The 27438-nt window shown below is 48.8% G+C and overlaps 1 protein-coding gene across 1 annotated transcript in view; it reads left to right on the forward strand.

Moving 5' to 3' along the window:
- The first annotated feature begins 8090 nt into the window (after nt 1-8090).
- Nucleotides 8091-27438, forward strand: part of ARNTL (aryl hydrocarbon receptor nuclear translocator like) — a 49011-nt gene continuing 29663 nt past the window's right edge. The window contains exon 1 of the mRNA XM_040410627.1: nt 8091-8170. The gene's annotated coding sequence lies outside the window, so the exon portion shown is untranslated. The remainder of the gene's footprint in view (nt 8171-27438) is intronic.

A 27438-nucleotide genomic window follows, 5' to 3' on the forward strand; every position in this document is an offset into this window, starting at 1 on the left:
TCCTTCCGTCCCCGGCTCTTCTGCTGCGCTCCTCCGTCCCCGGCTCTTCTCCTGCGCTCCTCCCGTCCCCGTCTCTTCTGCTGCGCTCCTCCCGTCCCCGGCTCTTCTGCTGCGCTCCTCCCGTCCCCGGCTCTTCTGCTGCGCTCCTCCCGTCCCCGGCTCTTCTGCTGCGCTCCTCCCGTCCCCGGCTCTTCTGCTGCGCTCCTCCCGTCCCCGGCTCTTCTCCTGCGCTCCTCCCGTCCCCGGCTCTTCTCCTGCGCTCCTCCCGTCCCCGGCTCTTCTCCTGCGCTCCTCCCGTCCCCGGCTCTTCTCCTGCGCTCCTCCCGTCCCCGGCTCTTCTGCTGCGCTTCTCCCGTCCCCGGCTCTTCTCCTGCGCTCCTCCCGTCCCCGGCTCTTCTCCTGCGCTCCTCCCGTCCCCGGCTCTTCTCCTGCGCTCCTCCCGTCCCCGGCTCTTCTGCTGCGCTCCTCCCGTCCCCGGCTCTTCTGCTGCGCTCCTCCCGTCCCCGGCTCTTCTGCTGCGCTCCTCCCGTCCCCGGCTCTTCTGCTGCGCTCCTCCCGTCCCCGGCTCTTCTCCTGCGCTCCTCCCGTCCCCGGCTCTTCTGCTGCGCTCCTCCCGTCCCCGGCTCTTCTGCTGCGCTCCTCCCGTCCCCGGCTCTTCTGCTGCGCTCCTCCCGTCCCCGGCTCTTCTGCTGCGCTCCTCCCGTCCCCGGCTCTTCTGCTGTGCTCCTTTCCTATGACCTCTCCTCTCCCCCGGTCTCAGTTACCGGCCCAGGAAAGCTGCCGGACTCTCACACAACACTCTACAGTCAGTGTGACGGTTCCTGGGGGATGAGGGCCACATTACTCTAGCTGGGGGTCACTAATGGGGGCATTATTTTTAATGGGTGGCACCAGGGCCGGGCCGACACAGAGGCTCCAGCCTCAGGGCGCAGGTGTCACAGCCAGACAGCTGAGAAGCGCTCACAGGAGCTTCTCAGATCCTCCTCCTTGAATTTCTTTGTTTTGGTTTAGTTTCTTATCTCGTTAGTCTATCTCAGCTGTCATGCAGTTGGACTGATTGCTACCCTTTAAGTTCCTCCCCATAATGCAGTAGTGTGCGGCTGATACAGCTTCCTGGAGTGTGTGTGCATGCTGTTCCCAGTTGTCAGTCGTCTGCAAGATAAGTGCTGTTTATGTATTTATGATTTTGTCTTTTCTGGATCCAGGTGACCCTGACTCCCTCCGTGTCAGTGTAGGGAGCCGGTGGTCGTGTCCCTTCACTATTGTAGGGTCTTCAGGTAATAGATAGCCGAGGAACGTGGATATGCGGCCATCCACCTTTGGGGTGTTCGCATAGGCTGAGCAGTGAAGGAGAGCGGCAGGTCTATTGCAGGGGTCTCCCTTTGTTCCTTAGTTGTGGATCCAGAGAGACATTGTTTATATGGTATTGTCTTGTTTCCTGTACACCATCCGCGACATTATCAGCCGCCAAAACCGTCTCAAGCATGGATTCGGTTTCACTTTTGGCTGAACGCTTTCAGGGTCTTTCTTTGGAGGTAGCTGATCTCCGTAAGACTTTTTCTCAGTTTCAAGTGACCGGTTCAGCTTGCGTTCATAGAGTTTGTGCTGAGCCTAAGATCTCGCTCCCGGATACGTTCTCCGGGGGTAGTGAGAATTTTGTGCGTTTTAGAGAGGCTTGCAAACTCCATTTTCGCCTTCTTCCCCATTCTTCTGGTGATGAAGAACGGAGGGTGGGGATCATTATATCGCTGCTCAGGGGTAACGCTCAGTCCTGGGCCTTTTCGCTGCCGTTCAGTGGATGAATTCTTTTTAGCCCTGGGTCAGATATATGATGATCCGGATCGTATTGCTCTGGCTGAGTCTAGACTACGTCTGTTATGCCAGGGTAAACAATCCGCAGAGATTTACTGTTCAGAATTTCGGAGATGGGCAGCTGATACTGGTTGGAATGATGCTGCACTCCGAAGTCAATTTTGCTATGGTCTTTCAGAGGGATTGAAAGATGCATTTGCCTTTCATGAAAGACCTACCTCCTTGGATTCTGCTATGTCTCAGGCTGTTCGTATTGACAGGCGTCTTAGAGAGAGAGGAGAGATCTCTCCTTCCTGTCATACTCAGTCCCGGGACAGTGCAGCGGTCTCATTCTGTGCACAGGGGTCTCAGTCGCTGTCAGCCCCTTCTGAGCAGGAGTCCATACAGCTGGGGTTGATTGCCTCTGACAATAGAAGATTCAGCCCGCAGGGGAGGGTTTGTTTTTGTTGTGGAGGTATAAATCATCTGGCAAATGTTTGTCCCTCTAGGAGATTCAGGCAGTTTTCTGGGAGTAATAAAGAGACAAAAAGGAAAAAATCTTTTAAAAATGTTCCGTCTGTTACTATTGGCAGGGTTGAGGCGGAAATTGAAGGTTTTCCGTTTGCTTGTAGTTCCCGTTTTGTCCTACCTGCCAGCCTGGCGCTAGAGAGCAAGAGCATTTTTTGTGAGATTTTTGTGGATAGTGGAGCAGCTGTCAACCTCATTGATAATCAATTTGCAATAACTCATGGTTTCCAGGTATGCACTTTGGGAAAGGATATTCCTGTTTTTGCTATTGATTCCGCTCCACTTTCTCAGAAATCATTAAAGGGCATAGTTCACAATATCCGTTTAATTGTGAGTGTTGCTCATGTTGAGGATGTGTCATGTTTCGTCCTTAGCGGTTTGCCTACTCCTCTAGTGTTGGGGCTACCCTGGCTCACTAAACATAACCCCACCATTGATTGGCAAGCGAGGCAAATAAATGGTTGGAGTGACTTTTGCAGAGAGAATTGCCTCATAACATCTGTTTCTGAGGTTTCTACTAAGACTGTACCACCTTTCCTCTCTGAATTTTCGGATGTCTTCTCTGAGAGTGGAGTTCAGGGTTTACCTCCGCACAGGGAGTATGATTGCCCTATTAATCTCATCCCAGGCGCCAAGCTGCCTAAATCTCGTTTATACAATCTTTCCCAACCTGAGAGGGTCGCTATGCGTGCTTATATCTCTGAGAGTCTGAGAAAAGGACACATACGACCCTCGAAGTCACCTGTTGCCGCTGGTTTTTTCTTTGTTAAGAAAAAAGATGGTTCTTTAAGACCTTGTCTGGATTTCAGGGAGCTGAACAGTATCACTATTCGTGACCCTTATCCGCTTCCTCTGATCCCGGACCTGTTTAACCAGGTTGTTGGGGCTAAAGTCTTTTCCAAATTAGACCTAAGAGGGGCATACAACCTGGTTAGGGTCAGAGAAGGAGACGAATGGAAGACGGCTTTCAATACCCCTGAGGGCCATTTTGAGAATTTAGTTATGCCTTTTGGTTTGATGAATGCCCCAGCCGTTTTTCAGCATTTCATCAACAGCATTTTTTATCATTTAATGGGAAAATTTGTATTAGTGTATTTGGATGACATTTTGATTTTTTCTCCTGATTTCAAGACTCATAAGGAACACTTACGTCAGGTCTTGCTCATCCTGCGGGAGAATAAATTATACGCGAAACTGGAAAAATGTGTGTTTGCGGTTCCAGAAATCCAATTTCTGGGGTTTCTTGTCTCCGCTTCTGGTTTTCGCATGGACCCCGAGAAGGTCCGCGCTGTGCTTGAGTGGGAGCTTCCTGAGAATCAGAAGGCGCTGATGCGTTTTTTGGGCTTTGCCAATTATTACAGGAAGTTTATTTTGAATTATTCCTCTGTTGTTAAACCACTCACTGATATGACCAGAAAGGGGGTAGATTTTTCTTCCTGGTCGGTAGAGGCGCGTAAGGCCTTTTCTAATATCAAGGAGAGTTTTGCTTCCGCTCCCATCCTAGTACAACCTGATATTTCGTTACCCTTCATAGTTGAGGTTGATGCTTCTGAGGTAGGGGTGGGTGCGGTCTTGTCTCAGGGTTCCTCTCCTGCCAAATGGCAACCGTGTGCCTTTTTCTCAAAGAAACTCTCCTCCGCAGAGAGAAATTATGATGTGGGAGATAGGGAATTGTTGGCCATCAAGTTGGCTTTTGAAGAATGGCGCCATTGGCTAGAGGGAGCCAGACACCCTATTACCGTGTTTACTGACCATAAGAATCTGGCCTACTTGGAGTCAGCCAAGCGTCTGAACCCGAGACAGGCCAGATGGTCTCTGTTCTTTTCAAGGTTTAATTTTGTTGTTACGTTCCGCCCTGGGGTTAAGAATGTGAAGGCAGATGCCCTGTCACGTTGTTTTCCGGGAGGTGGGAATTTTGAAGACCCGGGTCCCATTTTAGCTGAAGGTGTGGTGGTCTCTGCTCTTTTTCCTGAATTGGAGGCAGAGGTGCAGGCAGCCCAGTCAGAGGCTCCTGATCTTTGTCCTCCTGGGAGGTTGTTTGTGCCTCTCGCTTTGAGACACAAGATTTTTAAAGAACACCACGACACGGTCCTTGCTGGGCACCCGGGGGCAAGAGCCACACTGGATCTCATCGCTCGGAGATTCTGGTGGCCTGCGCTTCGTAAGTCGGTTGAGGGTTTTGTGGCAGCTTGCGAGACTTGCGCTCGTGCCAAGGTCCCTCATTCACGGCCATCAGGTCCTCTCCTTCCTTTGCCCATTCCTTCCCGTCCTTGGAAACATCTGTCCATGGACTTCATAACGGACTTGCCTCGTTCCTCGGGGAAGACTGTGAATCTGGTGGTGGTGGACCGTTTTAGCAAAATGGTGCATTTCATCCCTTTTCCTGGTTTGCCCAATGCTAAGACGCTGGCGCAGGCATTTATTGACCACATTGTCAAATTGCATGGTATTCCTTCAGACATAGTCTCTGATAGGGGCACGCAGTTTGTTTCCAGATTCTGGAAGGCTTTCTGTTCTCGCTTGGGGGTTCGGTTGTCATTCTCTTCTGCTTTCCATCCGCAGTCGAATGGCCAGACAGAGCGCGTCAATCAGAATCTGGAGACATATCTGCGCTGTTTTGTGGCGGAGAATCAGGAGGATTGGTGTTCTTTTTTGTCCCTTGCTGAGTTTGCTTTAAATAACCGTCGTCAGGAGTCCTCTGATAAGTCACCATTTTTTGGTGCATATGGGTTTCATCCGCAGTTTGGGACTTTCTCTGGAGAGGGCTCTTCTGGTTTGCCTGATGAGGACAGATTCTCCTCGTCTTTGTCATCTATTTGGCAAAAGATTCAGGATAATCTAAAGAGCATGAGTGAGAGATATAAGCGTGTGGCAGATAAGAGACGTGTGCCTGGTCCGGACCTGAATGTTGGTGATCTGGTGTGGCTGTCTACCAAGAATATCAAATTGAAGGTTCCCTCCTGGAAGTTGGGTCCTAGGTTTATTGGGCCTTACAAGATCCTGTCTGTCATCAATCCTGTTGCCTACCATTTTGATCTTCCTCAGACTTGGAAGATCCATAATGTTTTTCATAAGTCCTTATTGAAACCTTATGTTCAACCTATTGTACCCTCGCCTTTGCCTCCTCCTCCGATTATGGTTGATGGAAATCTTGAATTTCAGGTCTCTAGGATTGTGGATTCTCGTCTTGTCCGCGGTTCCCTCCAGTACCTCGTTCATTGGGAGGGTTATGGTCCTGAGGAGAGGATGTGGGTCCCAGTGACGGACATTAAGGCCTCTCGTCTCATCAGGGCTTTCCATAGGTCCCATCCTGAGAAGGTGGGCCCTGAGTGTCCGGAGTCCACTCGTAGAGGGAGGGGTACTGTCACAACCAGACAGTTGAGAAGCGCTCACAGGAGCTTCTCAGATCCTCCTCCTTGAATTTCTTTGTTTTGGTTTAGTTTCTCATCTCGTTAGTCTATCTCAGCTGTCATGCAGTTGGACTGATTGCTACCCTTTAAGTTCCTCCCCAGAATGCAGTAGTGTGCGGCTGATACAACTTCCTGGAGTGTGTGTGCATGCTGTTCCCAGTCCTCAGTCGTCTGCAAGATAAGTGCTGTTTATGTATTTATGATTTTGTCTTTTCTGGATCCAGGTGACCCTGACTCCCTCTGTGTCAGTGTAGGGAGCCGGTGGTCGTGTCCCTTCACTATTGTAGGGTCTTCAGGTAATAGATAGCCGAGGAACGTGGATATGCGGCCATCCACCTTTGGGGTGTTCGCATAGGCTGAGCAGTGAGGGAGAGCGGCAGGTCTATTGCAGGGGTCTCCCTTTGTTCCTTAGTTGTGGATCCAGAGAGACATTGTTTATATGGTATTGTCTTGTTTCCTGTACACCATCCGTGACAGCAGGCAGGCCACTGACCACGTCGCTGCTGCTGCCGCGCCTGCAATGTAACGTTGCAGAGTTACATTACCCTACTTCGTGAGATTTCCCTACCTCCTAACTTCCTGTCGCACTGCTAATGACGTGAGGAGGCGTTCCTGAGTTTTGACGATCTGCGCATGCGCAAACGGACAGTCTATGGAAAATCTCAGTGGAGTTCAGCTTCACACCGGGACACTGTGCATGCGCCGGAGAGCCTCAGTAGGGAAATATTACGGCCCAGTGCGCAAGCGCGGCTAACTCCGGCCGGCGCATGCGCAGTGTCCCGGTGTGAAGCTGAACTCCACTGAGATTTTCCATAAACTGTCCGTTTGCGCATGCGCAGATCGTCAAAACTCAGGAACGCCTCCTCCCGTCATTAGCGGTGCGACCGGAAGTTTGGAGGTAGGGAAATGTCACGAAGTAGGGTAATGTAGCGTTACATCTGTATTAGTCACCAATAAGAGGGTTGTGTCTCTGTGTGAGAAGATAAAATGGTCCTTGTTTGCGCCATTCAAGTGAGGAACAACACATTTTTAACCTCACTTGCTGGGTGCTGTAGCAGATGTAATCTGAGGCTCTAATGGGGACTATGACAACCCCTATGGTACTGTAATGAATGTGCAGTGTAGTAGTTGTCACCCAACATTTGATGCCATTATAGTAGGGTAAAGGAACGTTACATATTATTTTCCGTCTGATCTCCGCACTTGGGCAGCTCAGCCTCTGTTGGTGGTGGACCTTGTCCCAGCCCTGGGTGGCACTAATGGGGGCATTATTCTTACTGGGGGCACTAATAGGGCCATTACTCTTACTGGGGCACACTAAAGGGGGCATTACTATTACGGAGGGGGCACTAATGGGGCATTGCTATTACTGAGGGGGCACTAATGGGGCATTACTATTACTGAGGGGGCACTAATGGGGCATTACTATTACTGAGGGGGCTAATGGGGCATTACTATTACTGAGGGGGCACTAATGGGGCATTACTATTACTGAGGGGGCACTAATGGGGCATTACTATTACTGAGGGGGCTAATGGGGCAATACTATTACTGAGGGGGCTAATGGGGCATTACTATTACTGAGGGGGCTAATGGGGCATTACTATTACTGAGGGGGCTAATGGGGCATTACTATTACTGAGGGGGCACTAATGGGGCATTACTATTACTGAGGGGGTACTAATGGGGCATTACTATTACTGAGGGGGCTAATGGGGCATTACTATTACTGAGGGGGCTAATGGGGCAATACTATTACTGAGGGGGCTAATGGGGCATTACTATTACTGAGGGGGCTAATGGGGCATTACTATTACTGAGGGGGCTAATGGGGCATTACTATTACTGAGGGGGCACTAATGGGGCATTACTATTACTGAGGGGGCTAATGGGGCAATACTATTACTGAGGGGGCTAATGGGGCATTACTATTACCGGGGAGCCACTGTATGACAAGGACTTCACACCCCATGTTAAGCCACGCCCTCACAACCACACCCCCTTTGGCTTAACTTGCCCGGTATTTTTTGTAGGGAAAGGTGGCAACCCTAGGAGGCACTTTGCCGGTGTATGGGGGGATCCACTACACTCTGCGGCCATGAGCCTCCTCCGCAGGAAGCCCCCTGCCGCCACAGCTAGCCTGGCGATATCATCCGCCGTAACCAACATGGCGGCCTCAGGCTTCACTGCCCTCTCTTCAAAGTAAGCCCCTGATTGGAGGACGCCGCCAGTGGCGCAGGAGGGAGGGACGTGTCTCGGGCGCGAGCAGCCATTGGCCGGCGGATGACAGGCAGCGCTGTGATTGGTTGGCATGGACACCCGGGGAGCCGGCGAACGTCATTGGCTGAAAAGTAGGTTAGTGGTGCGACATTTAGTGAGGGCAGAAAGTAGGTCACGGACGCGGCTGTTTGTGTCAGGAGCTCGCGGTGCGCGGCTGACGGGTGAGTGACGGCGGCGGCGGCTCTGCACTGCTCCGGGGTGGCACACCTGGCTGGGGGAGGGGCCTGCAGCTAGAGTGCAAGCTCTTGGGGACAGGAGGCTCCTGCTGATTTCTGCTGCTGTTATTAGCTGCGGTTCCCTGGGTAGAGGCTGCAGTTTATGGGCCCCTGTGGTGGCTGACAGCTGTTTGTGTAGATGCTATGTGGCCCCTCTGGGGCAGGAACCAGTGATGTGCGGAGAGACGCCCCCAAATGCCCCGTATACGGCCAGCGCCACGGCGTCCGATAGGTCACATGACGCCAGGATCCGTAAATGGCACCTAATGTTTATGCATTAGTGAGAATTTTGGCGCTGTTCACCGATCGCCACCTTTCACATCATGGACCCGTATGTTGCCCACGGCGATGTTTGGTCGCATCGACTATGTTTGCCTATGGCGGAAAAAGCTGTGCTGCGGTAGATTCGCTACCGCTGGTATCTTTCAACTTGCCACGACGCGCCGAGTAGGATATTGTCGTAGTCGCCTGCGATCCATGGTCACGGAGGGATTGTTACTGCTGCTCAGTATCGCCATAGAGCCCTATAATGGGTCCATAGTGCACCCCCGCTGTCTTATGGGGGAGGGGATAATGGTTTAACATCCGTGGTGCGAGAATCGCCGCTTGAGTGAATTTTCATCTCGTAGTATGTTGTGTTGTTGTTGTTTTTTTTTGGGGGGGGGGTGTTATTTCCTAATATTGCACACGACCATTGGCTGTTATGCGTTTCACAAATTGTGGATCTAGAAAACACGGATACCGGACGTGTGCGTTCCGCATTTTGTGGGGCAGAACAGCTGGCCCCTAATAGAGCAGTCCGATCCTTGTCCGCAAAACGGACAATAATCGGACATGTTCTATCATTTTGCGGACGGCACAAAAAGGACGTGCGGATGAGTGTAGCCCCCTGAGTGCTGTCCGCATCTTTCGCGGCAACATTGACGGAAGGGGTTTACGTCCGACGCACAAAGAATGCGGATCGGTTGCGGACCCAAACCATGGTCGTGTGCATGAGCCCGAAGTGTAGGCTTCACCTAAGGCTCTGTTCACACCAGCGCTGGAGCCGCCCTATTGCGGTAACTAGCCGCGCACAATGGACCCCTTTGGCTATAATGAGATCTGTCAGTTTTCCGTTACAAAGACGGCGTGTACCAGAGACAGTAGCGCAGCACGCGGCAGTGTCTATGCTGTACGTTTAACGGAATCTGCGTCGGGAGCCTCCCCCGCGGGTGTGAACATAGCCCTATTGTTTTACTCTGGGGTTCTGTTTATTTCCACTGGAACCGCCAGCAGTGATTGGGTTAAATATTTGCCCTGTGGAACTGTTTATTGCCGTCTCGCCACTTATTACCCGTCTTGGCGATCGCCAGTTCTCTTGTGCCGGGTTTGGGCCATAAATCTTATCAATTGTGATTGATCAGCAGCTTCAGATACGGTTTTATATCGTCGCATTTGTTCCTCATATCGCGCTTTCAGCGTCCTCTTATCTTTCTCCGTTTTAATACTGTCGCCCATGACCTGTAGAGCGCGCCGACCTAGCTTTACCGCACTTTACTGTCGCTTTATGGCAGACTGCATGAATTGCAATTCCATAACATGCTGTAATTATAGTAGCGATGGTTGACGGGCGATTCATGCATCTGTAATGGAGGGAGGAGACTGAAACATCTGTCACTTAAAGGGATCTCCCGCTTACAACAACTGAGGCTTTGTTACACTGTATCAGACTATGTTATTTCTCTCAGCATGGAGTTCACGGTTACACCAGGCACAAGGCTAGCTCAGCTGAATGTAATGATGCCTCTCACGTACAGATCCGTTGCATCATTCTGGAGAAAACGTACTTTTAATCTATGTGCAAATAAACAGTAAAGTGCACAGAGGGCGGGCCCAAGACACTTTGTGCACCCTTATTCCTCCCGCTTCCTTTGCCATCCCCTCCCTCTCCTTAATTGACAGAACAAGGCAAGCTTGCTGGGGAAGCAGGCGGAATATGCGTGCACCGAGTGGCTTGGGCCCACCCTTGGTGCACTTAACTGTAGACGTTTGCATCAAGGCCAGTCGAAGCTAGTTTTGGGTGGAGTCAATCAGTATAAATTTACCGACTCCTATATATCTGTAATTAATATTGTGTAATTTATTAATGTTCATGTACATTTAGAAAAGTTTAGAAATGTTAATCATAAATGTTATGTTCTATGAACATATTTTTCAAAAACACTGATAAGCAGGGTGTTCTAGTGATAGATAATCAGTTCTCAGTGCTTCTGTCCTACTATAAACGGTGATAAGCAGGGTGTTCTAGTGATAGATAATCAGTTCTCAGTGATAAGCGGGGTGTTCTAGTGATAGATAATCAGTTCTCAGTGATAAGCAGGGTGCTCTAGTGATAATCAGTTCTCAGTGCTTCTGTCCTTCTACTATAAACGGTGATAAGCAGGGTGTTCTAGTGATAGATAATCAGTTCTCACCTCTCCTGTCCTTATACTATACACAGTGATAAGCAGGGTGTTCTAGTGATAGATAATCAGTTCTCAGTGATAAGTGGGGTGTTCTAGTGATAGATAATCAGTTCTCAGTGATAAGCGGGGTGTTCTAGTGATAGATAATCAGTTCTCAGTGATAAGCGGGGTGTTCTAGTGATAGATAATCAGTTTTCACCTCTCCTGTCCTTATACTATACACAGTGATAAGCAGGGTGTTCTAGTGATAGATAATCAGTTCTCAGTGATAAGCAGGGTGTTCTAGTGATAATCAGTTCTCAGTGATAAGCAGGGTGTTCTAGTGATAGATAATCAGTTCTCAGTAATAAGCAGGGTGTTCTAGTGATAGATAATCAGTTCTCACCCCTCCTGTCCTTATACTATACCCAGTGATAAGCAGGGTGTTCTAGTGATAGATAATCAGTTCTCAGCGCTCCTGTGTTCTCTCTCTACAGGGGATTTGGAGCTTTGTTTCAGAAAAATTCAGATAACGGATTCAATCAGTCAGCAAAGCATTTTGGACCTATTTGGCTTAAGGTTTTTTTTTTGGTGACTAATGTAAAAAAATGAAAATCATTGATCATATAGAACATGACGATCTCTTTCTAGCAAACCTAGAACCAGCCCTGTACCTCACAGGTAGCGCACGGGGAGTGTCCTTTGTGTTGTAGATATTTCCTTATCACAGCCCCGGAGGCAGTTGAAGGGCTGAACTGAGCACGTGCGGCCACCTCAGTGAGCAGGTCAAAGAAATAAGAAAGACCCAACAGCAGGTGGCGCTATACAGATACATTTTATTGAAAAACTCAGTGGCTATGATACATTTTTAATTATATGCAATTACTAAAGTATTCCGATCCAGGTGCTGGTTTGAAAACTGTAGAATATTTTTTTTGTGGGACAATCCCTTTAAAAAAATAAAATAAAATAATGGTTACAGTTGAACGTTCCCTTCAGGCTTAATGAAAATAGTCAACGTGCGGCTCGGTTACGGACCTTTAGCTTCCTGCGTTGCACTTGTAGGTTTTACATTTTTGCAAAATCTCATTATCCGGATATGTGTTAGACAAATGGCGGAGACGGCGTCTGCCGGATCAGACTACGGGTTTGTTTGTAGCCTGTGATCACGCGGACACAGAGATCTGCATGAGAGCTGCATACATAAAACGCTTTGTGTGTTCACATCTTCCCTGGAGGCTGTCACAGGGTCCGTCAGATATAGCAGGGCTTTTCTCCCGTTACAAGGGGTCTGTCCGGCTCTGTTCCTGGCGGTTAGGTTCCGTTATTTCCGCTTCTATAATAATGTCTCCGATGTGACCGTGACATTAGATGCATCGGGAAAATGAAAATGTCATCAATAAGTTGGTTTAATAAAATTCTATCGGGACTTTATTATTATTATTATTATTTCTGCTGCTTGTTATCTTGTTGATGGCGTCGTTATAACCTGTTATAGTTTTTTCACGCGGCGCCATGTGATGTGTTTTTAACAAGTTGCTTGCTGCTGCCTCTGCACCTTGACAGGACCCGGCAGTGTTGGGCCTCATGCACATGAACGTATTTTCTTACCATGTCCTTTTTGTTTTTTGCGGACCGTGTGTGGAACCATTCATTATAGTACATGTTTTATTCTTGTCTGCATTAGACACGGATAGGACCGGTCTATTAGGGGCCGGCTGTTCCGTCCCGTGTTCCTTCGCACTGCGGTCGCTCTTACGGAGCAGCAGTTGAGCAGGGACAGCCGCGTTATAGAGTTTGTGGACAGCAACGGAAATCCCTTTTTAGTGCCGAGCACGTTTGGAGTTGTTGTTGTTGCACAGACCGCTTCTATCTTAGTATGCTGTAACGGCGTCCACAAGAGACGGCGGTACTTTGTTTCCATCTCGCCGTCGGACCGGAGGTCTGCTCGCCGCCTCTTACGTTGTGCCAGTGTCTCTGTGAAACATGTAGGTCAGTAGGTCAATGTGAGGCCGTGGGCGAGGAGCTGTCGCCCGTCTTACATAAAGATCTCCTCCTCCTCCTTCATGTTCAGCGCCTGGAGGAGAAGGACTTGATCTTTCTTTTGCCTATTGCTGAATTAAGAGCACGGCTGCGAAATCCGGCGGCGTCATTAGCGGGCAGGTGACTCACCGCATCCCCCCCCCCCCCCCCCCCCCCCCGGCTCATGAAAGGTTTGCCGTGAGTAGAAGACGTTCGTGCTGTTGATGTCACATTAAAAACAATCTGACAATGAAGGAAAAGCCGATCGACTCCAACCCACTCCGCGCTTGTGTCACCGCACGTCCTGGAGACAATGCGTCCCTATTGTTCGCTGCGTGTGGGTTTATTCTTAAATCTTTCTCTTTTTATAGACCGCCGTTGAGTGGCGGTGACGTATCTGCGGATTGCGTATGAATTATAATATGCGCAGATAAGTGTAGTTTCTTGGACGGTTGCCTTGGCGTTACCTGTAGACACGAGATACGACCGTAGTTTTATGAAAACGTAATTATTGTATAAGGTGAAGTTCCGTAACTTTGCAATACAGTTTTTTTGATTTCTCACTATTTTAAAGATCTCTGCTTGCTCTGTATGAATGGGAATGTTCTTGTTTACGTCCAGAGGTTAAAAACCCGTAGAAACCTATGGGGGTCATTTATTAAGACTGACTTTGACACCGGTCTTAAAAAGGCCTTGCGTTGGCGTTGGATCTGCCGAAGTTATGTAGAGGCACCGGATCGACTGCCGCTTCTAAATCTACACCACCTCCCCTGCTGGCGTACGTTTAGACCATTTTCTATGCCTAAGGGCTCATGCACACAAACGTATTATTTTTCCGTGTCTGTTCCATTTTGGGGTTTTTTTGCAAACCATATGCGGAACCATTAATTTCAATGGGTCCGCAAATAAAACGGAAGTTACTCCGTGTGCATTCCATTTCCGTATGTCAAAAATAGAACAAGGATAGGACTGTTCTATTAGGGGCCAGCTGTTTCCTTCCGCAAAATATGGAATGCACACTGACACCATCTGTATTTTTTGCGGATCCGTTTTTTGCGGACTGCAAAATGCATACAGTCGTGTGCATGAGCCATAAAGCAGAGGTAGAAAATGATGGAATGAGCTGGGCCCCTCCCCCTCCCCGCCTATTCCACACCCACAATTTTAGACCTGACGTGAGCGGGGAGAAGTCGCAGATTGCAGCACAAAATAACTTTGCCCTGCAATCTGTGCCAGAAACACGCCGAAGGCTACTTTCACACTGCCGTTTCTGGGTCCGCCTGTGAGATCCGTTCAGGGCTCTCACAAGCGGCCCAAAACGGATCCGTTCAGCCCCAATGCATTCTGAATGGATAAGGATCCGTTCAGAATGCGTCAGCTTGCCTCCATTCAGCCTCCATTCCACTCTGGAGGCTGCTTGCAGCGGTTTTATGTCCGTCTGACGAAACTGAGCCAAACGGATCCGTCCTGACTTACAATGTAAGTAAATGGGGACGGATCCGTTTTTACTGACACAATATGGTACATTGAAAGCCGTTTTGAACGGCTACAAGCGTTTGCATTATAGGTGCTGATCCGTCTGTGCAGATACCGGATGGATCTGCACCTAAACGCAGGTGTGAAAGTAGCCTAATATTGACTTATTTGTTCGGATACAACCCCCCCCTGTCACGGAACCATGAACCAGACGTACAACAAGAGATAAGTGAAAATAGAAGGCTTTATTGAAAATAAAGCTGTAAAGCAAAAGTCCAAACGGATGGTGAAACCGAGCAGAGTCTTTGCGAAGCCAGAGGTCAGGAACCAGAAGGGTAGTCAGACGAAGCCAGGATCAGGAACCAGCAGGGTAGTCAGACGAAGCCAGGATCAGGAACCAGCAGGGTAGTCAGACGAAGCCAGGATCAGGAACCAGCAGGGTAGTCAGACGAAGCCAGGATCAGGAACCAGAAGCAGCAGCAGTCTTAGAAGCATGTGAACACAAGAGGACCAAGCAAGGAACTGAAGCCACAGACCTCCTATATATATGAGCTAGGCATCCAGCTCCTCCCAGGGGAAGGAGGAGCCGCAGGGTGGAAGGCTACAAGAAACCCAGGACCCAAGATGGCCGCCAGCACATGTCAAACGAAGGAGAGCAGCAAGCAGGTAAGACCATGACAGTACCTCCCCCTCAAGGGCCCCTCCTCCGCGGAGCACAAAACGGTTTCTGAGGGAAGCGTGCGTGGAAGGCTCGGAGCAAGGCAGGAGCATGGACATCTGCGGAGGGAACCCAGGAACGCTCCTCTGGACCATAACCACGCCAATGGACCAAAAACTGCAACCGACCGCGGACCAGGCGTGAGTCCAGGATATTGCTCACCTCATATTCCTCACGATTGCCCACTTGGACCGGACGAGGCCGAGGAACCGAGGAAGTGAAACGATTACACACCAGTGGCTTCAACAGGGAGACATGAAACACGTTGGAGATCCGCATGCCAGGAGGAAGCGCAAGGGCATAGGCTACCGGGTTTACCCTGCGAAGCACTCGGAAGGGACCAACAAAGCGAGGCGCCAGCTTGGGAGTGGGCACTCGAAGGTTGAGGTTGCGGGTGGACAACCATACACGGTCTCCGACCTGGTAGGAAGGAGCAGGCGCTCGTCTGCGATCAGCCTGGAATCTCTGGCGCTGCGCAGAGACCTCAAGGGACTTCTGGATCTGTACCCAAGAAGCACGTAGGACGGAAAGGTGATCCTCCACAGCCGGAATATCCTGGGGAGAGAATACCTCCGGTAACACGGCAGGTTGGAACCCATAATTGGCCATGAAGGGAGACGTCCCAGAGGAAGAGTTCACCGCCGTGTTCCTGGCAAACTCAGCCCAAGGCAGGAGGTCAACCCAATTGTCTTGGTGATCGGAGACATAGCAACGAAGGAATTGCTCCAAGGCCTGATTGGATCGTTCTGCGGCCCCATTGGACTGAGGGTGGTAGGCCGAGGAGAAGGAGAGATGAATCCCCAACTGGGAGCAAAAGGCGCGCCAGAACCTGGACACAAACTGACTCCCCCGATCCGACACAATCTCCTTAGGCAAACCGTGCAACCGGAAGACCTCCCTGGCAAAAATCGTGGCCAACTCTTGTGCAGAGGGTAACTTCTTGAGAGGAACACAGTGGCACATTTTGGAAAACCGATCCACAATCATGAGAATGACCGTATGGCCTCGGGATGCAGGGAGGTCCACAATGAAATCCATCCCCAGGTGTGACCATGGGCGCTCCCCGGTGGCTATGGGTTGCAGAAGGCCCAACGGAAGGTGCCGAGGGGACTTACTCTGGGCACAAACGGAGCATGCCGCTACATATGCGGCGATGTCGGAACGTAGGGAAGGCCACCAGAACAGACGTGAAACAGCCCAGGACAGCTGATTCTTTCCAGGATGCCCCGCGGTCTTGGAGTTATGGTAGGTTCGCAACAACCGAGTGCGCAACTCCTCAGGCACAAAACATCTGCCGTTGGGTCTCCCAGAGGGAGCACCAGATTGAGCCGCCAAAATCTGCTCACCCAGGGGAGAGGTCAGGCTGGTGCGAATGGCGGCCAGGATCTGATTCGGAGGTATGACCGAAGTCGGAATCGACTCCTCCCTGGACAGCTCGGAGTACTGCCGTGATAAGGCATCCGCCCTGATGTTCTTGGAACCGGGTAGGTAGGAGACCACGTAATTAAAACGTGACAAGAACAGAGCCCATCTGGCCTGACGTGGTGTCAATCTCTTGGCCTCAGAAAGGTAGGTCAGATTCTTGTGGTCCGTCAGGATGAGAACCGGAACCACCGAACCCTCGAGCAAGTGCCTCCATTCTTTAAGGGCCTGCACGATGGCCAATAACTCCCTGTCACCAATCTGATAGTTGCACTCCGCGGAAGACAGTTTCCGGGAGTAAAACCCACAAGGAAGCAGAGAACCCTCTGGTGTTCTACGCTGAGACAGAAGGGCGCCTACTCCCGTCTCAGACGCGTCCACCTCGAGGACAAAGGGCAACCCAGGGTTGGGATGCGACAGAATCGGAGCCGACACAAAGGCGGACTTTAGGGCCTCAAAAGCTCGGATGGCCTCGAGCGGCCAGACCTGGGAATTACTGCCCTTCCTGGTCAGATCCGTGAGAGGCTTGGCCAGCATGGAAAAGTCCCTGATGAACTTCCGATAATAATTGGCGAAGCCCAAAAAGCGCTGCAGGGAACGAAGACCACTGGGCTGGGGCCACTGTAAGACAGCCGAAACCTTCTCAGGATCCATGGAGAACCCCTCAGCGGAAATGATGTAACCTAAGAAGGTTACCTGGGATCGGTGAAATTCGCATTTCTCAAGCTTACCGAACAGCTTGTTCTCTCGTAACCGTTGCAACACTCGTCTGACATCCAGAATGTGGGCCTCCATGGATTCAGAATATACCAAGATGTCATCCAAATAGACTACCACACACTGCTGCAACAGGTCACGGAAAACATCGTTGATGAATTCCTGAAAGACTGCGGGCGCATTGCACAACCCAAAGGGCATAACCAAGGATTCGTAATGACCGGTCCTGGTGTTAAACGCGGTCTTCCACTCATCGCCCGCCTTGATCCTTACCAGGTTATATGCCGCCCTCAGGTCGAGTTTGGTAAAGACCGTGGCCCCTTTAAGGCGATCGAACAGCTCGGAAATCAAGGGTATCGGGTAAGCGTTCTTGATCGTGATGCGATTGAGACCCCTGTAATCGATGCAAGGCCTCAACTCACCGCCCTTCTTTTTCACAAAGAAAAATCCAGCCCCTGCCGGGGACGAAGATTTGCGAATGTGTTCGCGTGAAAGCGCCTCCCTCACGTACTCCTCCATGGCCTCATTCTCCGCTACCGACAGTGGATAGACTTTGCCACGAGGAGGAACGGCACCAGATTGTAACTCTATGGCACAATCGTATGGGCGGTGCGGAGGTAGGGCAACCGCGCGCACCTTATCGAATACATCCCGGTACTCCTCGTATTCAGGAGGCAACAGAGAGTCCGAGGAAGTACACAGCAACTTGACAGACCCATGGATGCAACTAGCCCCACACTGCGGTGACCACGAGAGGATCTCGACCGATCTCCAATCGAAAGTCGGATTATGCTTCTGGAGCCAGGGGTACCCCAAGACCACCGAGTAGTGTGGAGACGAAATAACCTGGAGGCAGACCGACTCTCTGTGAACGGCACCAATGGCTATCCCCACTGGAAGGGTCTCATGAGTCACGTGTGGCGGCAGAAGGGGTCTGCCGTCTATCGCCTCAAGAGCCAGTGGGGAACCTCGAGCCTGCAGAGGAATGGAATTGGCGGCAGCGAACACACTATCAATGAACAAACCACCAGCACCAGAGTCCACCAACGCCTGGGTCGTCACCGAGCCCCCGACCCAGGAGAGGACAACAGTGATCAGTGGTTTGTCAACACGGGAAACCGGGGACGAGGAGACTCCACCCAAGATCTGCCCCCGACAGGATCTCAGGGTACGAGCGTTTCCCGGACGGTTCGGACATGCCAACCGAAAATGCCCACCGAGACCACAGTACATGCATCGGCCCTCGCGTCTCCGGAGTGCCCTCTCCCCCTCGGACAGGCGAGCAAACCCCAGCTGCATGGGTTCACCCCCAGACAAGTCATCCCCAGGAGGCGTGGGAGGAGAGGGAGGCACGGGTGGGACAGCAAACGTAGGCACCAATCTGTTAGAAGACCTCCGCAGGTTCTCCTTAAAGGAAGGTCTCTCCCTGAGTCTGGTGTCAATCAAAATCAGGAAAGAAATAAGAGACTCGAGCTCAACTGGTAGGTCCTTAGCTGCAACCTCATCCTTCAAGGCATCCGAGAGACCATGAGAGAAAGCAGCGACCAGAGCCTCATTATTCCAGCCCACCTCTGCTGCCAGGGTACAAAACTCAATGGCGTATTCAGCTACGGATCGTGAACCCTGTCTGATGGACATAAGGAGCTTCGCAGCAGAGGCAGCACGAGCCGGCACATCGAATACCTTCCGAAGAGAAGCAACAAAACCGGAAAACTCGGCAACCACCGGATTGTTGTTCTCCCATAAAGGACTGGCCCAGGCCAAGGCCTTGTCCGAGAGCAGCGAGATCAAGAAGCCCACCTTTGATCTCTCAGTAGGAAAGGCATGTGGCAGCAACTCGAAATAAATGCCCACCTGGTTAAGGAAACCTCGGCACTGAGTTGGCTCTCCCCCAAAGCGCTGTGGAAGAGGGGCAGAACCGGTCATACCCCGAAACACCGCAGGCGCAACAACAGGTGTCGGGGTAGACTCTGGCGCAACAACCGGAGCGGCAGTAGGAGCGAGCCCAGGAGCGACAACCGACCCATCGGCAACGGGAGCGAAATGAGCCGTGCGTTCAAGCAGGGTTTGCAACGCCACAGCGAACCGACCCAACAGGTGATCCTGCTGATCAAGTCTGGCAACCAGCGTGGGTAGCGAGGATGGCCCTGTACCGTCAGAATTCATGGCTTGGTCCTAATGTCACGGAACCATGAACCAGACGTACAACAAGAGATAAGTGAAAATAGAAGGCTTTATTGAAAATAAAGCTGTAAAGCAAAAGTCCAAACGGATGGTGAAACCGAGCAGAGTCTTTGCGAAGCCAGAGGTCAGGAACCAGAAGGGTAGTCAGACGAAGCCAGGATCAGGAACCAGCAGGGTAGTCAGACGAAGCCAGGATCAGGAACCAGCAGGGTAGTCAGACGAAGCCAGGATCAGGAACCAGCAGGGTAGTCAGACGAAGCCAGGATCAGGAACCAGAAGCAGCAGCAGTCTTAGAAGCATGTGAACACAAGAGGACCAAGCAAGGAACTGAAGCCACAGACCTCCTATATATATGAGCTAGGCATCCAGCTCCTCCCAGGGGAAGGAGGAGCCGCAGGGTGGAAGGCTACAAGAAACCCAGGACCCAAGATGGCCGCCAGCACATGTCAAACGAAGGAGAGCAGCAAGCAGGTAAGACCATGACACCCCCCCCGTAAACCTATGTGAGCTGAACACCTCAGCAGCACAAATCCCTGTCTTAATGGTTTGCAACAATGTATCAGTGCAGGTAATGGAGTCCACACTACTTAGCGCTCAGCGGATATAGATTGGAGGATTTGTTACAATTGTATCCAATGTGAGAAGCGTGGATATTTTCATCCAATGTTCGCCTTCACTTGTAGCAAGCAGAATTAGGCCTTTCACGCGACCGTTTTTTGTTTTTTTTCGTTTTACGGGCCATATTTTGCGTTCCGTATACGGAACCATTCATTTCAATGGTTCCGCAAAAAAAAAAAAAAAACTGAAAGTACTCCGTATGCATTCCGTTTCCGTTTTTCTGTTCCGCTGAAAGATAGAACATGTCCTATTATTGCCCGCAAATCACGTTCCGTGGCTCCATTCAAGTCGAAGAGTCCGCAAAAAAAAAACGGAACACATATGGAAATGCATCCGTATGTCTTCCGTATCTGTTCTGTTTTTGTGGAACCATCTATTGAAAATTTTATGCCCAGCCCAATTTTTTTCTATGTAATTACTGTATATGCCATACGGAAAAACGGAACGGAAACAAAAAACGGAACAACGGATCTGTGAAAAACGGACCGCAAAACACTGACCAAGGACGGATCAGTTTTCTATTGTGTCAGAGAAAACGGATCCGTCCCTGTTGACTTGCATTGAGGGTCATGCTCCGCATCCCTGGATGGAAAGCAAACTACAACATGTTGCGGTTTGCTCTCCGGTCTGGGAACGCAACTAAACGGAACTGAATGCATTTTGGAGCGCTCCGTTCTGTTCAGTTTTGTCCCCATTGACAATGAATGGGGACAAAACTGAAGCGTTTTTTTCCGATATTGAGCCCCTGTGGCCGATCTCAATACCGGAAACCTTTAACGCTAGTGTGAAAGTCGCCTTAGTGAAAATGGTAAGAAATTGTAACACAGAGTACATTGGGTTCTGTTCACATTAGGTTGGCACACTGCATTCAGCGTATTCCAGGAAAGCAGCTTACTGGGCATATGCCAAAGGGCTATCCTCCTCCCAGTATCCCCCGGGATGGTATGTGTGGGCGTGCATCTCCGTTCTTTATAGATCAGCGGATCCGTGCGGAGGAGACCGGGGCTGTGCAATGCTACGAAGCCTGTGTGACTGCAGCCCGACTCCACAACCCCTCAAACTGCCCACAGACATTGCCTTTAATTAAAGGGCTATGCACTAAACGGCATGTATGACGGCCGGCGGCCCCTCTCTGAGCGCAGTGTGCATCCTCCCCGCCCTTCACATACATGGGGCTCATGTAAATAGCATTCTGTCCGTTCTATAGCTCTGACCGACACGCAGAGTATTGCTCCCTTTGGAGAGGTTACATGGTCTGCGGGGTTCCCACAAGCGGAGTCTGCATTGGTGTACTTTATGCCGCATTTATTAAATGTCGCACGCTGTTTGGTACATTTTGTCTCCTTCTTAAACATTAACGCTTTTATGTCTAGATTGCGACTTTTTAACGTCCGAATTCTGGAGTGAAGGCGTGAGATATCCGAGCCTGCGTCTGTGTCGCCTATTGGATGGGTGCGATTTATGCTTGGCTGTTGATGGCGATAATAGGATCCATCAACAGCAGCTCACCAGCTTGCCCATGTGCACCATGTGATCAGATTCCGACTTGTCTCTTACATGTTGCAAAAATCCATCCAATAATCATCAGTTATTATTTGCAGATGGCGTAATGCACGGAGGCGCTCGCTGCGCACAGATTTGGGGGGGTGATTTTGCTTATGCTGTGTTCACGTCTACGGCAGCAGATCCACCAGGCTGTTCTGGTAAAGCTGCCGGATGCAGCATTGCTGGGTACTGTAGTTCATCGCCGCATCCCCCTGGACTGTAATGATGCCTGGCGGTGATCCGGCTGCTTACTGGCACAAATGACGGGTGTCGCCGGACATTAATTGTTGTATAGAACAGTTTTTGGCGCGGTGGCAGACCGCACTTGTGCTGGATCCGATGTGAACGTGGCCCATAAGCAGTGCAGTCATCAGCCTGTCTGGTCCCTTATGAGACTTGGCTACTAATGTAACAAATCTGCAGTTCTGCCCCGAGCCGTAGACCAGTCATCAGTGATGCTTCCAAAATAATGTTATAGATGACCAGCTGCCGAAATGGGCGCGCTCTGTGACCCCATCACCCCAGGGATCAGTTGGGGTCTCGCATCTAAAATCTCCTCCTCGATGTTCTCTTCAGAGAGGACTAATCTTCCTAAATCCCGTTATGTACAATGTGCATCAGTTACCAGGAGGAGTGCGAGGCATGGCGCTCGTCTCCGGTACAAGCTAATTACCCTCGCCTTCCCCCTCTGGTGGTTGTGGCTCCGCCGCAGCTTTATCTGAATATAGATTTTTCAGGAGGATCGTCTCCTCCCGGCTAAACCTCGGGCTCGGGCCAGCTTGCATGGCCTCCGCTGATTCTCTGGAAATACACTTGTGCGACAAAATTAATATTACTGTATTAGTCGTTACCTGGCAACCGGCGGCAATTGTGTATCATGAATAGTGATTAAATGTTCCATCTCCCGACAGCCTGGAATTGATTACGCAGACATGTAGCTGTAGGGAGGCCGCGGCTGGGACACGGGGGCGGCACGGAGAGCACTTCTGGGGGGACCAGGTGCAAAGGAGTACATTCAGGGGGACGCGTCCGTGCCGGGGAAGTCTGTGCAAACCCAAAACTGCAGCAGGACGATATCCGCTCCTCTGGTGTGTACCCCTTCCCCTGCGTGTGGCCGGGGGCACAGACACCTGGGGAGCAAAAGTCCTCATTCGTCTGCAGCATGTGCGAATACGTCTATAGAAGAACGTATAGATCCCAATATATATATATTTATATTATTATTATTATTATTTATATATATTATTATTATTTTTTTTTTTTTTTAGGACCTCTTCAACTATTGCACAATTGTCTCCCCCAAAATATCTCTTTGAAAACAGTGGGAAAAATATACTCCTCCCCCCCCCCCCGTAGTCACCTCACTATTGTTTTCTATGAATTTGATGTGCTGATCTGAAGTCGGTGTATCCTGCTCATCCGCCGCCATGAATATAATGGTAAAGATATGGAGCAGATGGGAACATATATCAGCAAAGCATAGCCCAGGACATTCGGGGCTCATGCACACAAACTTTTATTTTCTTTCCCTGTCCTGTGTTTTTTTTTTTTTTGTTTTGGTTCCGCATATGTTGTATTAATGTAACGGATCCGTTTTTTGCAGATCCATGACGGATCTGCCCAAAATGTGAGTGTGAAGGTAGCCTTAAAGTGTGGCGCTCCGGTCTCCTCTGCAGACGTTCGCTCCATAACCTGGGGATCTGCAGAGAATGACTCACGGGGTGATCTGCTGTAAATGTCAGGATGATTATTATAATCAGCGTTTTGGCTCGGTGACGTTCTAGCGCCGGCTCTGCCAGTTCACCGCTGCGAGGATCGTCAGCCATTGTGAAGGAAATGGGCGAAACATGGCAGGGAGACTGAAGGGATGGCCGACCTCATTGACCTATTTCCCCTGTAACATGAGGGAAATCCTGTGTAATCACTAATTAGTCTGAGTCGCACAGAGAAGCGCCGGCGGTGTAGGCCCTCTGCCGCAGTCTGGGCGCGGTACTATTCTGTGGAAGACGTCTACACTGCCGGTGTACTGTACGCAGGTGCTGTGAAGAGCGGTGTGTCTCCATGGTTACAGACTACAGACCCGGATTCAGGGAGTCCCTATAGTGCCAGTGATCCGTCCTGCACAGTAGGACCGCGGCGCGGTAGAGGCGTCTGTGAGAAGTTTCACGGGCGTTATCCTGTATCTGCTGGTTGTGCAACAGCTGGAATCTGAGCCAAACGGATAACTTGTTTTCCTTGTTTAGCTCCGAGTCGGAAATATTTCCTCTTCAGTATAATTGGGAATCTCATCCAGGAGTAATGTGTCCCCACCAGTGATACTGGGAAGTGCAAGTACCGTAGTTACTGTAACAGATTTATCAGGGGAGGTGACGGGTTCTCTACAAGGCCCCTTTTAATGCCACTTAAAGCCTTGATTAACCCATGAGCTCCCAGAGTAGGAATCAAATATTCATTTATTAGAATGTGAACGTGTTAAGTCAAGTTGCCAGAGTTATTCATATAAATCCTATTCATTAGCGGCAACAAACCTACATGTTGTCAGCTTGGTTATTTTTTTTCCCGTAGATTATACAAAATAAATTAAAAAAAAACGGATGTTAGTCAAAAATGTAGCTTCATTTTAGGGTTAGTGCTCCTGTTCAGACGACTATTGTCTTCAGTGAATTAGACATATTTAAAAAGTTATTGCATGGTTATAATACTGCCCCCTATAGTCAGCAATTATGGAAACTAAGCCTCCTGTGGTTAAGGATATAACGTGTATTATACTGTACAAGAATATAGCTACTATAATACTGCCTCCTATGTACAAGAATATAGCTACTACAATACTGCTCCTATGTACAAGAATATAGCTACTATAATACTGCTCCTATGTACAAGAATATAACTACTATAATCCTGCTCCTATGTACAAGAATACAACTGCTATAATACTGCTCCTATATACAGGAATATAACTACTATAATACTGCTCCTATATACAAGAATATAACTACTATATTACTGCTCCTATGTACAAGAATATAACTACTATAATACTGCTCCTATGTACAAGAATATAACTACTATAATACTGCTCCTATGTACAAGAATATAACTACTATAATACTGCTCCTATGTACAAGAATATAACTACTATAATACTGCTCCTATGTACAAGAATATAACTACTATAATACTGCTCCTATGTACAAGAATATAGCTACTATAATACTGCTCCTATGTACAAGAATATAACTACTATAATACTGCCTCCTATGTACAAGAATATAACTACTATAATACTGCTCCTATGTACAGGAATATAACTACTATAATACTGCTCCTATGTACAAGAATATAACTACTATAATACTGCTCCTATGTACAAGAATATAACTACTATAATACTGCTCCTATGTACAAGAATATAACTACTATAATACTGCTCCTATGTACAAGAATATAACTACTATAATACTGCTCCTATGTACAAGAATATAACTACTATAATACTGCTCCTATGTACAAGAATATAACTACTATAATACTGCTCCTATGTACAAGAATATAACTACTATAATACTGCTCCTATGTACAAGAATATAACTACTATAATACTGCCTCCTATGTACAAGAATATAACTACTATAATACTGCCTCCTATGTACAAGAATATAACTACTATAATACTGCTCCTATGTACAAGAATATAACTACTATAATACTGCTCCTATGTACAAGAATATAACTACTATAATACTGCTCCTATGTACAAGAATATAACTACTATACTACTGCTCCTATGTACAGGAATATAACTACTATAATACTGCTCCTATGTACAAGGATATAACTGCTATAATACTGCCTCCTATGTACAAGAATATAACTACTATAATACTGCTCCTATGTACAAGAATATAACTACTATAATACTGCCTCCTATGTACAAGAATATAACTACTATAATACTGCCTCCTATGTACAAGAATATAACTACTATAATGCTGCCTCCTATGTACAAGAATATAACTACTATAATGCTGCCTCCTATGTACAAGAATATAACTACTATAATACTGCTCCTATGTACAAGAATATAACTACTATAATACTGCTCCTATGTACAAGGATATAACTGCTATAATACTGCTACTATGTACAAGAATATAACTACTATAATACTGCTCCTATGTACAAGGATATAACTGCTATAATACTGCCTCCTATGTACAAGAATATAACTACTGTAATACTGCTCCTATGTACAAGGATATAACTGCTATAATACTGCCTCCTATGTACAAGAATATAACTGCTATAATACTGCCTCCTATGTACAAGGATATAACTGCTATAATACTGCTCCTATGTACAAGAATATAACTACTATAATACTGCTCCTATGTACAAGAATATAACTGCTATAATACTGCCTCCTATGTACAAGAATATAACTACTATAATACTGCCTCCTATGTACAAGAATATAACTACTATAATACTACCTCCTATGTACAAGAATATAACTACTATAATACTGCCTCCTATGTACAAGGATATAACTGCTATAATACTGCTCCTATGTACAAGAATATAACTGCTATAATACTGCCCTGCCTCCTCCCTCTGGTCACTGGCTCTGCAGAGATGGATATATTCTACACGCCGCTAGCTTCTGATCAGCCGCTGCTGTGAACGCTATGGCGTGCTTTCTTTAGTTTGCTGCGCTGCCTGTGTAGTATTTGACCCCTGTGCAGTTTCCGGTGTAACGCCCTCAGTCTGACACGATTACACCGCTCTCCCATGTACCATTCTGATGGATATTGAGGTTTGCTGTTTGCCCCTTCCTCTTGTTTTCTCTCTCGCTTAAACAGCAATTCCTTGTGGCAGCAGGACGGTTGTGAAAGCAAAAAACTGCCTGAACTGATGGTGTGCGGTGCCGTCAGCAGGTCTAGCCGGTTCCTGAGATTTCCTCGTTCCTGGGGTTGGTGGATGTTACAGTTGTGACTATTGCAATCGCCGCACGCGAAACTTTAGCGGTCAGGAACGGAGTTGCGTTGTGCGTGTCCTGCCGGGTGAATGCACTGATCTGGGATTTCCCAGCAGTTACTGAAGCTGCTGTTCTAAAATGGCCCATTGTGCAGTTGCTAGTTAAGCAATTCTCTCATGTATTCACTTAGACAGAATCTACATGGAAAGTACCACAGATTTAACTAAACCATGATGAACGTGTAAGGCCCCTTTCACGTGAGGTGAACGCATTGCACCCGCACTGGATCCGGACCCGTTCAGTTCAATGGGGCTGTGCCGATGAGCGGTGATTTTCACGCATCACTTGTGCGTTGTGTGAAAATCGCAGCATGTTCTATATTCTGCGTTTTTCACGCAACGCAGGCCCCATAGAAATGAATGGGTCTGTGAAAATCGCAAGCATTTTGTGGGACCTATCTTTACAGCGTTCGCTGTGTGGTATAAATAACAGGGTAACTTTATTCTGTTGGTCAGTACGATTTGTTTTTGTCAAATTTATATATATTTGTAATATATATTTTTTCCTCCCTGCAACCTGTCGGCTCCCCCACTGCCCCCATCTTTCTCCAGACTGTCTGAGATGAAGGGGAGTAACAGGCGCGGTAACCGCTAGGGATATTGGACTGGTCTTGTTTGAAGGCTGACAGTCTAGGCTTTAAAACAAGACCAGAACTGCATCTCCTCTACCTAGGGAGATGTAGGGATGAGTGAACTTGAAGATTTCAGGTTCGGGTTGTGGCTGAGTTCCGTTATGGATTCCGTTATCGCTTTGCGTTATGCCGGAGTCTTGTGCTGTTTAACGGAAACTGGACGGATCTGTTATGCTGCCCATAGACTTCTATCATGACAGAATGCCTCTTAAAGGCTTCCATGGTGCATTTCGTCATACAATTTCGTGATAACGGAATTCATCCACAACCCGAACTTGACAAGTTCGCTCATCCCTAGTTGGGAGCAAAAGCTGAAACCTGATTTCACTTTCATATTCCGCCACTTCTGACTGATTTTAACGGCTCTATCTCTGTGTGAAGGAGATGATGCTTGATTTACTGCCTAGTCCCATATCTCTA

Source organism: Bufo bufo, chromosome 10, assembly GCF_905171765.1.
Source record: "Bufo bufo chromosome 10, aBufBuf1.1, whole genome shotgun sequence".
NCBI classification, from domain to species: domain Eukaryota; kingdom Metazoa; phylum Chordata; class Amphibia; order Anura; family Bufonidae; genus Bufo; species Bufo bufo.